The sequence below is a fragment of the Oncorhynchus keta genome, unplaced genomic scaffold (assembly GCF_023373465.1).
Source record: "Oncorhynchus keta strain PuntledgeMale-10-30-2019 unplaced genomic scaffold, Oket_V2 Un_contig_5395_pilon_pilon, whole genome shotgun sequence".
Lineage (NCBI taxonomy): Eukaryota > Metazoa > Chordata > Actinopteri > Salmoniformes > Salmonidae > Oncorhynchus > Oncorhynchus keta.
The window spans coordinates 1-10991 of NW_026288263.1; positions in this window are offsets into that span (position 1 = coordinate 1).

The following is a 10991-nucleotide window of genomic DNA, read 5'->3' on the forward strand; positions in this document are numbered from 1 at the left end:
CCCCCTCGCTGCTCAGCGACTGCAGAAGGGGGAATTCACAGATGAGTTGATTTCACTTCTGGTTCTGTTGAAAATGCAGAGGAGGATGTTTCAGTTTCCTTCTGTGTTTTAGGCTGAGGGGTGTTTGTTTTAGTTGCAGTGTAAGTGTAAGTGTGTGTGTGTGTGTGTGTGTGTGTGTGTGTGTGTGTGTGTGTGTGTGTGTGTGTGTGTGTGTGTGTGTGTGTGTGTGTGTGTGTGTGTGTGTGTGTGTGTGTGTGTGGTGTGTGTGGTGAAGGAATGTGTTTTAGTAGCAGTGTGTGTGTGTGTGTGTGTGTGTGTGTGGGAGGTGGAGGAATGTGTTTTAGTAGCAGTGTGTGTGTGTGTGTGTGTGTGTGTGTGTGTGTGTGTGTGTGTGTGTGTGTGTGTGTGTGTGTGGTGTGTGGTGAAGAAATGTGAGGGGGAGAGGCATTAGGCACTACTACAGTCAGTCACTAAACATCTCTCTATAACCCCTACAGTCAGTCACTAAACATCTCTCTATAACCCCTACAGTCAGTCACTAAACATCTCTCTATAACCCCCTACAGTCAGTCACTAAACATCTCTCTATAACCCCTACAGTCAGTCACTAAACATCTCTCTATAACCCTACAGTCAGTCACTAAACATCTCTCTATAACCCTACAGTCAGTCACTAAACATCTCTCTATAACTTCTGAGTCAGTCACTAAACATCTCTCTATCTCCCCTGGTCAATTACACTTCAAACATCTCTCTATCGCCCCCCTACAGTCAGTCACTAAACATCTCTATCTCCCCCTACAGTCAGTCACTAAACATCTCTCTATAGCCCCTACAGTCAGTCACTAAACATCTCTCTATCGCCCTCTACAGTCAGTCACTAGAAAAACATCTCTCTATCGCCCTCCACAGTCAGTCACCTAAACATCTCTATAACCCTACAGTCAGTCACAAACATCTCTCTATAATCCCCTACAGTCAGTCACTAAACATCTCTCTATCTTCCTACAGTCAGTCACTAAACATCTCTCTATAACCCCTCTACAGTCAGTCACTAAACATCTCTCGCCTCTACAGTCAGTCACTGTTCTCTCTATAACCCCCTACAGTCAGTCACTAAACATCTCTATCTCCCCTACAGTCAGTCACTAAACATCTCTCTCTATAACCCCCCCTACAGTCAGTCACTAAACATCTCAGCCCCCTACAGTCAGTGCTAAACATCTCTAACCCCTACAGTCAGTCACTAAACATCTCTCCCCCTACAGTCAGTCACTAAAGCATCTCTCTATAACCCCTACATTCAGTCACTAAACATCTCTATAGCCCCCTACAGTCAGTCACTAAACATCTCTCTATAACCCCTACAGTCAGTCACTAAACATCTCTCTATGCTTCTACAGTCAGTCACTAAACATCTCTCTATCGCCTCTACAGTCAGTCACTAAACATCTCTCTATCGCCCTCTACAGTCAGTCACTAAACATCTCTCTATAACCCCCTACAGTCAGTCACTAAACATCTCTCTATAACCCCCTACAGTCAGTCACTACAGCTTCAGTCACTAAACATCTCTCTATAACCCCTACAGTCAGTCACTAAACATCTCTCTATATAGCCCCCTACAGTCAGTCACTAAACATCTCTCTATCGCCCTCTACAGTCAGTCACTAAACATCTCTCTATAACCCTACAGTCAGTCACTAAACATCTCTCTATAACCCCTACAGTCAGTCACTAAACATCTCTCTATAGCCCCTACAGTCAGTCACTAAACATCTCTCTATCTCCCCTACAGTCAGTCACTAAACATCTCTCTATAACCCCTACAGTCAGTCACTAAACATCTCTATCTACGGTCAGTCATAAACATCTCTCTTTAACCCCCTACAGTCAGTCACTAAACATCTATCTATAACTCCCCCCTACAGTCAGTCACTAAACATCTCTCTCTATAACCCCTACAGTCAGTCACTAAACATCTCTCTATCGCCCCCTACAGTCAGTCACTAAACATCTCTCTATCTCCCCTACAGTCAGTCACTAAACATCTATCTATAACCCCTACAGTCAGTCACTAAACATCTCTCTATAGCCCCTACACTCAGTCACTAAGCATCTCTCTCTATCTCCCCTACAGTCAGTCACTAAACATCTCTCTCTATAACCCCTACAGTCAGTCACTAAACATCTCTCTCTAACCCTACAGTCAGTGCTAAACATCTATCCTACAGTCAGTCACTAAGCATCTCTCTATAACCCCTACAGTCAGTCACTAAACATCTCTATCGCCCCTACAGTCAGTCTCAAGCATCTCTCCTATAGCCCTCTACAGTCAGTCACTAAACATCTCTCTATAACCCCCCTACAGTCAGTCACTAAACATCTCTCTATCGCCCCCTACAGTCAGTCACTAAACATCTCTCTAGCCCCCCTACAGTGAGTCACTAAACATCTCCTATCGCCCCCCTACATTCAGTCACTAAACATCTCTCTATCGCCCCCTACAGTCAGTCACTAAACATCTCTCTATCGGCCCCTACAGTCAGCCACTAAACATCTCTCTATCGCCCCCTACAGTCAGTCACTAAACATCTCTCTATCGCCCCTCCTTATTGAGTAGACTACATGGTCTCCCAAATGGATTCCTATTCCCTATGTAGTGCACTACTTTAGACCCCTATAGAACCATATTTCCTATCATAGTGCACTACTTTAGACCAGAGTCCTATTCCTATATGGTGCACTACTTTAGACCAGAGCCCTATTCCTTATATAGTGCACTACTTTAGACCAGAGCCCTATTCCCTATATGGTGCACTACTTTAGACCTGGGCCCTATTGACCCTATTCCCTATATAAGTGCACATCTAGTGGTCATCAATAGATATGTCACCCCCTGAACCTGTCACATCACGCTGGACCAGTACTCAACCTATTGGTCACCTATCCATAACAGGCAGTGAGAAACGGAGTTTGTAATAACTAATCATTATGCCTTAACTAATCATTATGCACTTAACTAATCATTATTCCCTTAACTAATCATTTATGCCCTTAACTAATCATTATGCCCTTAACTAATCATTATTCCCTTAATAATCGTATGCCCTTAACTAATCATTATGCCCTTAACTAATCATTATTCCCTTAACTAATCATTATTACCCCTTAACTAATCATTATGCCCTTAACTAATCATTATGCCCTTAACTAATCATTATGCCCTTAACCTAATCATTATTCCCTTAACTAATCATTTATACCCTTAACTAATCATTATGCCCTTAACTAATCATTTAGTACCATAACAACATTATGCTTAACCAATCATTATGCCTTAACTTCAAAACATTACCCTTAGCTAATCATTATGCCTTAACTAAATATTATGCCTTGCTAAACATTATTAATTTAACCAATCATTATTCCCTTGACCAATCATTATGCCCTTAATTATGCCCTTAACTAATAATGCCCTTAACTAAACATTATGCCCTTAACTAATCATTATTCCAATAACTAATCATTATGCCCTTAACTAATCATTATGCCCCTTAACTAAACAATTATGCCCTTAACTAATCATTATGCCCATATGCACAAACATGCCCCTTAACTAATCATTATGCCCTTAACTAATCATTATGCCCTTAACTAATCATTATTAATTTAACTAATCATTATTCCCTTAATCTAATCATTATTCCCTTAACTAATCATTATGCCTTTAACTAATCAATTCACATATTATGCCTTAACTAATCTGATATTATTTCCTTAACTAATCTAATCTTATTATTCCCTTAATCTAATAATTATTCTAATCTTCACCAACTAATTCTTAACTAATCATTGACCCTTAACTATCATTATTCCCTTAACTAAACATTATGCCCTTAACTTAATGCCCTAATAATCATTATTCCCTTAATCTAATCATTATTCCCTTAACTAATCATTATGCCCTTAACTAATCATTATGCCCTTAACTAATCATTTATTCCCTTAACTAATCATTATTCCCTTAACTAATCATTATGCCCTTACACATTTTAACTAATCATTATGCCCTTAACTAATCATTATGCCCTTAACTAATCATTATGCCCTTAACTAATCATTATTCCCTTAACTAAATCTGTTACCCTTATTCAATAATTATATATAACTAATCATTATTCCCTTAACTAATCATTATCTTAACTAATCATTATTCCCTTAACTAATCATTATTCCTTAACTAATCATTATGCCTAACTAATCATTATGCCCTTAACTAATTCATTATTCCCTTAACTTAATTCATAACTAATCATTATTCCTTACTAATCTAATCATTATTCCCTTAACTAATCATTATTCCCTTAACTAAACATTAGTGCCTCTTAACTAATCATTATGCCCTTAACTAATCATTATTCCACCCAACTAATCATTATTCCCTTAACTAATATTATGCCCTTAACTAATTATGCCCTTAACTAATCATTATTCCCTTAATCTAATCATTATTCCCTTAACTAATCATTATTCCTTATGCCCTTAACTGTAGACACTATGAAGAACCTGTCCTAGACTGTAGACACTATGGAGAAACTGTCCTAGACTGTAGACAACTAATAGAAGAACCTGTCCTAGACTGTAGACACTATGGAGAACCTGTCCTAGACTGTAGACACTATAGAGAACCTGTCCTAGACTGTAGACACTATGGAGAACCTGTCCTAGACTGTAGATACAAATGGAGAAACTGTCCTAGACTGAACCTAGACTGTAGACACTATGGAGAACCTGTCCTAGACTGTAGACACTATGGAGAACCTGTCCTAGACTGTAGACACTATGGAGAACCTGTCCTAGACTGTAGACACTATGGAGAACCTGTCCTAGACTGTAGACACTGAGACTGTAGACACTATAGAGAACCTGTCCTAGACTGTCACTATGGAGAACTGTAGAGACACTATGGAGAACCTGTCCTAGACTGTAGACACTATGGAGAACCTGTCCTAGACTGTAGACACTATAGAGAACCTGTCCTAGACTGTAGACACTATGGATAACCTGTCCTAGACTGTAGACACTATGGAGAACCTGTCCTAGACTGTAGACACTATGGAGAACCTGTCCTAGACTGTAGACACTATGGAGAACCTGTCCTAGACTGTAGAATACTATACACTATAGAGAACCTGTCCTAGACTACTAGACACTATGGAGAACCTGTCCTAGACTGTAGACACTATGGAGAACCTGTCCTAGACTGTAGACACTATGGAGAACCTGTCCTAGACTGTAGACACTATGGAGAACCTGTCCTAGACTGTAGACACTATGGAGAACCTGTCCTAGACTGTAGACACTATGGAGAACCTGTCCTAGACTGTAGACACTATGGAGAACCTGTCCTAGACTGTAGACACTATAGAGAACCTGTCCTAGACTGTAGACACTATGGAGAACCTGTCCTAGACTGTAGACACTATGGAGAACCTGTCCTAGACTGTAGACACTATGGAGAACCTGTCCTAGACTGTAGACACTATGGAGAACCTGTCCTAGACTGTAGACACTATGGAGAACCTGTCCTAGACTGTAGACACTATGGAGAACTGTCCTAGACTGTAGACACTAGAGAACTGTAGACACTATGGAGAACCTGTCCTAGACTGTAGACACTATAGAGAACCTGTCCTAGACTGTAGATATATGGAGAACTACTGTAGAGAACCTGTCCTATGGAGACTGTAGACACTATGGAGAACCTGTCCTAGACTGTAGACACTATGGAGAACCTGTCCTAGACTGTAGACACTATGGAGAACCTGTCCTAGACTGTAGACACTATGGAGAAACTGTCCTAGACTGTAGACACTATACACTATGGAGAACCTGTCCTAGACTGTAGACACTTATAGATACTATACACTAGAAACTGTCCTAGACTGTAGACACTATGGAGAAACTCTGATACTATGGAGAACCTCTAGACTCCATCTTCTCTGTAGACACTCTCTAGACTTTCTACACAATGGAGCCCTAGACCCTTTTCCACCAGGAGGTGAAGTTCTACCACTATCTGTCCTCTGGTTGGCTGGGACTGTAGAGACTCTGCTGAGTGGAACGTTAGACTAGACACTTGGTCTGTAGACACTAGAGAAACTGTCCTAGATTGTAGGAGGCTAGACAGTGGTCTTTCACCTAGAAGCACATAACTAGACTGTAGACACTATGGAGAACCTGCTACTTGTATCTCAGACACACACACAAAGAACCTGCACTGTAGACACAGCATGTATTTCTATAAACTCTCCTAGACTGTCCTCTATGGAGAACCTCTCTCTCCCTCTCCTCTCCCTCACCTCTCCTCCACCTCTCCCTCCCCCTGGCTCCTCCCGTTCTCCTCCCCTCCCCCCTCTCCCCCTCCTCTCTCTCCTCTCCTCTCCTCTCCTCTCCTCTCCTCTCCTCTCCTCTCCTCTCCTCTCCTCTCCTCTCCTCTCCCCTCTCCTCCTCCTCTCCTCTCCCCTCCTCCCCTCCTCTGGAGAACCTCTCCTCTCCTCTCCTCTCCTCCACCTCTCCTCTCCCCCTCCTCCTCTCCCCTCTCCTCTCCTCTCCTCCTCCCTCTCCTCCTCTCCCTCTCCTCCCCCCTCCCTCCTCCTCCCTCCTCTCCTCCTCTCCCCTCTCCTCTCCTCTCCTCTCCCCTCCCACCTCTCCCTATCCCCTCCTCCTCTCCTCTCCTCTCACTCCCCTCCTCCTCTAGACTGTAGATCCTCTCCTCTCCTCTCCCTCTCCTCTGTAGATACTCTCCTCTCTCCCCTCCCCACATCTCCTCTCCTCCTCCTCTTCTCTCCTCTCCTCCCCTCCTCCTCTCCTCTCCCTCTCCTCTCCTCTCCTCTCCTCTCCTCTAGATCTCCTCACCTCCTCTCCTCCTCCTCTCCTCTCTCTCCTCTCCTCTATGGAGAACCTCTCCCTCCTCCCCTCCCTCCTCTCATCTCCTCTCCTCTCCTCTCCTCCTCTCCTACTCTCCTCTCTATCTGTTCCTCCATAGAAATTAATTGAATTGAGAGAGACCTCTCCTAGAGAGAGACACAGAGAAGACAGAGAGAGACACAGAGACAGAGAGAGAGACAGAGACACAGAGACACAGAGACCAGAGAGAGACAGAGAAGCCAGACACAGAGAGACAGAGAGAGACACAGAGAGACAGAGAGTCCCTAGAGAGAGACAGATGGAGAGACAGAGACTGAGACACTAGAGAGAGACAGAGACCAGAGAGACAGAGAGAGAGGAGAACCTGTCCAGAGAGAGAGACAGAGAGCGAGACAGAGACAGAGAGACAGAGAGAGAGACACAGAGACAGAGAGAGAGACCTGAGAGACAGAGACAGAGACAGAGAAAGAGACAGAGACACAGAGAGACAGAGAGAGAACACAGAGAGAGAGAGACAGAGAGAGAGACAGAGACACAGAGAGACATGGAGAGAGAGACACAGAGAGACACAGAGAGACAGAAGAGAGACAGAGACTGTAGACACTATGGAGAACAGTCTAGAGACACAGAGACACTAGAGAGAGACACAGAGAGACAGAGAGAGACACAGAGAGACAGAGAGAGAGAGACAGAGAGACACAGAGAGACACAGAGATAAGACAGAGGAGAGACACAGAGAGACAGAGAGAGAGACAGAGACACAGAGAGACAGAGAGAGAGACAGAGACACAGAGAGACATACACACAGAGAGACAGAGAGAGAGACACAGAGAGACAGAGAGAGAGACAGAGACACAGAGACACAGAGACAGAGAGACTATGGAGAACCTGAGACAGAGAGAGAGACAGAGACACAGAGACAGAGAGAGAGAGACAGAGAGACAGAGAGAGAGACAGAGACACAGAGACACAGAGACACAGAGACAGAGAGAGAGAGACACAGAGACAGAGAGAGAGACAGAGACCTAGACAGAGACAGAGACAGAGAGAGAGACAGAGAAGGGCAACCAGTGAAGAACACACACCATTGTAAATACAACCCATCTTTATGCTTATTTATTTTATATTGTGTCCTTTAACCATTTGTACATTGTTAAAACACTGTATATATATAATATGACATTTGTAATGTCTTTATTGTTTTGAAACTTCTGTATGTGTGATGTTTACTGTTAATTTTTATTGTTTATTTCAAATTTTATATATTCACTTTATATATTATCAACCTCTCTTGCTTTGGCAATGTTAACACATGTTTCCCATGCCAATAAAGCCCCTTGAATTGAATTGAATTGAGAGAGACACAGAGAGACAGAGAGACAGAGACACAGAGAGACAGAGACACAGAGAGACAGAGCGAGAGACAGAGAGACAGAGACACAGACACAGACAGACAGACAGACAGACAGACAGACAGACAGACAGACAGACAGACAGACAGACAGACAGACAGACAGACAGTGAGTGTGTGTGTGTGTTTGTGCTATTTGTAACAGTGGAGTGTGTGTGTGTGTGTGTGTGTGTGTGTGTGTGTGTGTGTGTGTGTGTGTGTGTGAGTTGAGAGGAGCTTGTTCTGTTTGGACTCTTTGTTTGTGAAACTGGGCCTTCCTGCCCTCTGATGTGATATGGACATGAATAGAGCTCTGTGTCTCACACACACACACACACACACACACACACACACACACACACACACACACACACACACACACACACACACACACACACACACACACACTGATTTGCGTGGTGCTTATCTGATGATGGTGGTTGAGAGGAGAGCAGGGTGGATACAGAGATTGATTAGATACTGTAGAATAGATAGATACTATAGAATAGATAGATACTGTAGAATAGATAGATACTGTAGAATAGATAGATACTGTAGAATAGATAGATACTGTAGAATAGATAGATAGATACTGTAGAGATAGATAGATACTGTAGAATAGATAGATAGATACTGTAGAGATAGATAGATACTGCAGAATAGATAGATAGATACTGTAGAATAGATAGATACTGTAGAATAGATAGATACTGTAGATAGATAGATACTGTAGAATAGATAGATACTGTAGAATAGATAGATAGATAGAATAGATAGATAGATACTGTAGAATAGATAGATAGATACTAGAATAGATAGATATACTATAGAATAGATAGATACTGTAGAATAGATAGAGAGACTAGATAGACACAGATAGATACTATAGAATAGATAGAATAGAATAGATAGATACTGTAGATAGATAGATAGACTACTAGTAGAATAGATAGATAGATACTGTAGAATAGATAGATACTGTAGAATAGATAGATACTGTAGAGATAGATAGATACTGTAGAATAGATAGATACTGTAGAATAGATAGATACTGTAGAATAGATAGATAGATACTGTAGAGATAGATAGATACTGTAGAATAGATAGATACTATAGAACAGATAGATACTGTAGAATAGATAGATACAGTACATAGAATAGATAGATACTGTAGAATAGATAGATACTGTGACACAGAGAGATAGATACTGTAGAATAGATAGATACTATAGAATAGATAGACACTGTAGAGATAGATAGATACTGTCTTTAGATAGATACAGTTTACTGAGAATAGATAGATACTGTAGAATAGACAGAGACTGCAGAACACTGTACTGCAGAATAGATTTTATAGTTTAGAGAGATACTGTAGAATAGATAGATACTGCAGAACAGATAGAATAGATAGATAGATATCAGAATAGATAGATACTGTAGAATAGATAGATTGCAGGCAATAGAACAGATAGACAGAGAGAGACAGAACACAGAGATAGATAGAGACACAGAACAGATAGCACAATAGACAGCAGAACAGACAGGGCACAGCTACAGATAGAACAGAGGGATAGATACTGAGACACAGAGATAGACACAGAACAGAGATGAGAACAGAGAGACAGAGAGATAGATAGACACAGAGACAGATAGACACAGAGATAGACAGAATAGAGACAGATAGAGAACAGACAGATAAGATACAGAGACAGATAGATAGATACTGTAGACACAACAGACAGATACTGCAGACAGACAGAGACCCAGAATAGATAGATAGATACAGCAGAACAGATAGATACTGTAGAACAGATAGATACAGAATAGATAGTTTGTGAACAGATAGACAGATACTGTAGAACAGATAGATACTATGAACAGATAGATAGATATTGTATAGATAGTAGATACTGTAGAATTTGTACATGCAGTTAGATACTGTAGAATAGATAGATGTGCAGTAATGTCTGCAGAATAGATAGATAGACTTCTGTAGAATAGATAGATACTGTTAGATTTTTACTGTAGAATTTCACTTTAGATATTCACTTTAGAACAGATAGATACCTGCAGAACAGATAGATACTGTAGAACAGATAGATATTCCTGCCAGATAGATAGATACTAGAATAGATAGATATGTAGAACAGATAGAACACAGCAGAGACAGACAGACAGACTGCAGAACAGATCACAGCAGAACAGATAGAGACACAGAACAGATAGACAGAACAGATAGACACAGAACAGATAGACACTGACAGAATAGATAGATATGCAGACAGACAGACAGACAGACAGAATAGACAGACAGAGACTGCAGAACAGATAGATACTGCAGAACAACAGATAGATTGAATAATAGATAGATACTGTAGAATAGATAGATACTGTAGAATAGATAGATACTGTGTGAATCAACCGCAGAATAGATAGATACTGCAGAATAGATAGATAGCAGACAGATAGTGCAGAACTGTAGAATAGATAGATACTGCAGAACAGATAGATAGATACTGCAGAACTCTTAGATTTGCAGAATAATAGATAGATACTGCCTCTGATGTGATAGACAGATAGATACTGTGTCACAACAGATAGACACTGCAGAACAATAGATAGATACTGTAGAATAGATAGATACTGCAGAATAGATAGATGGTTGAGA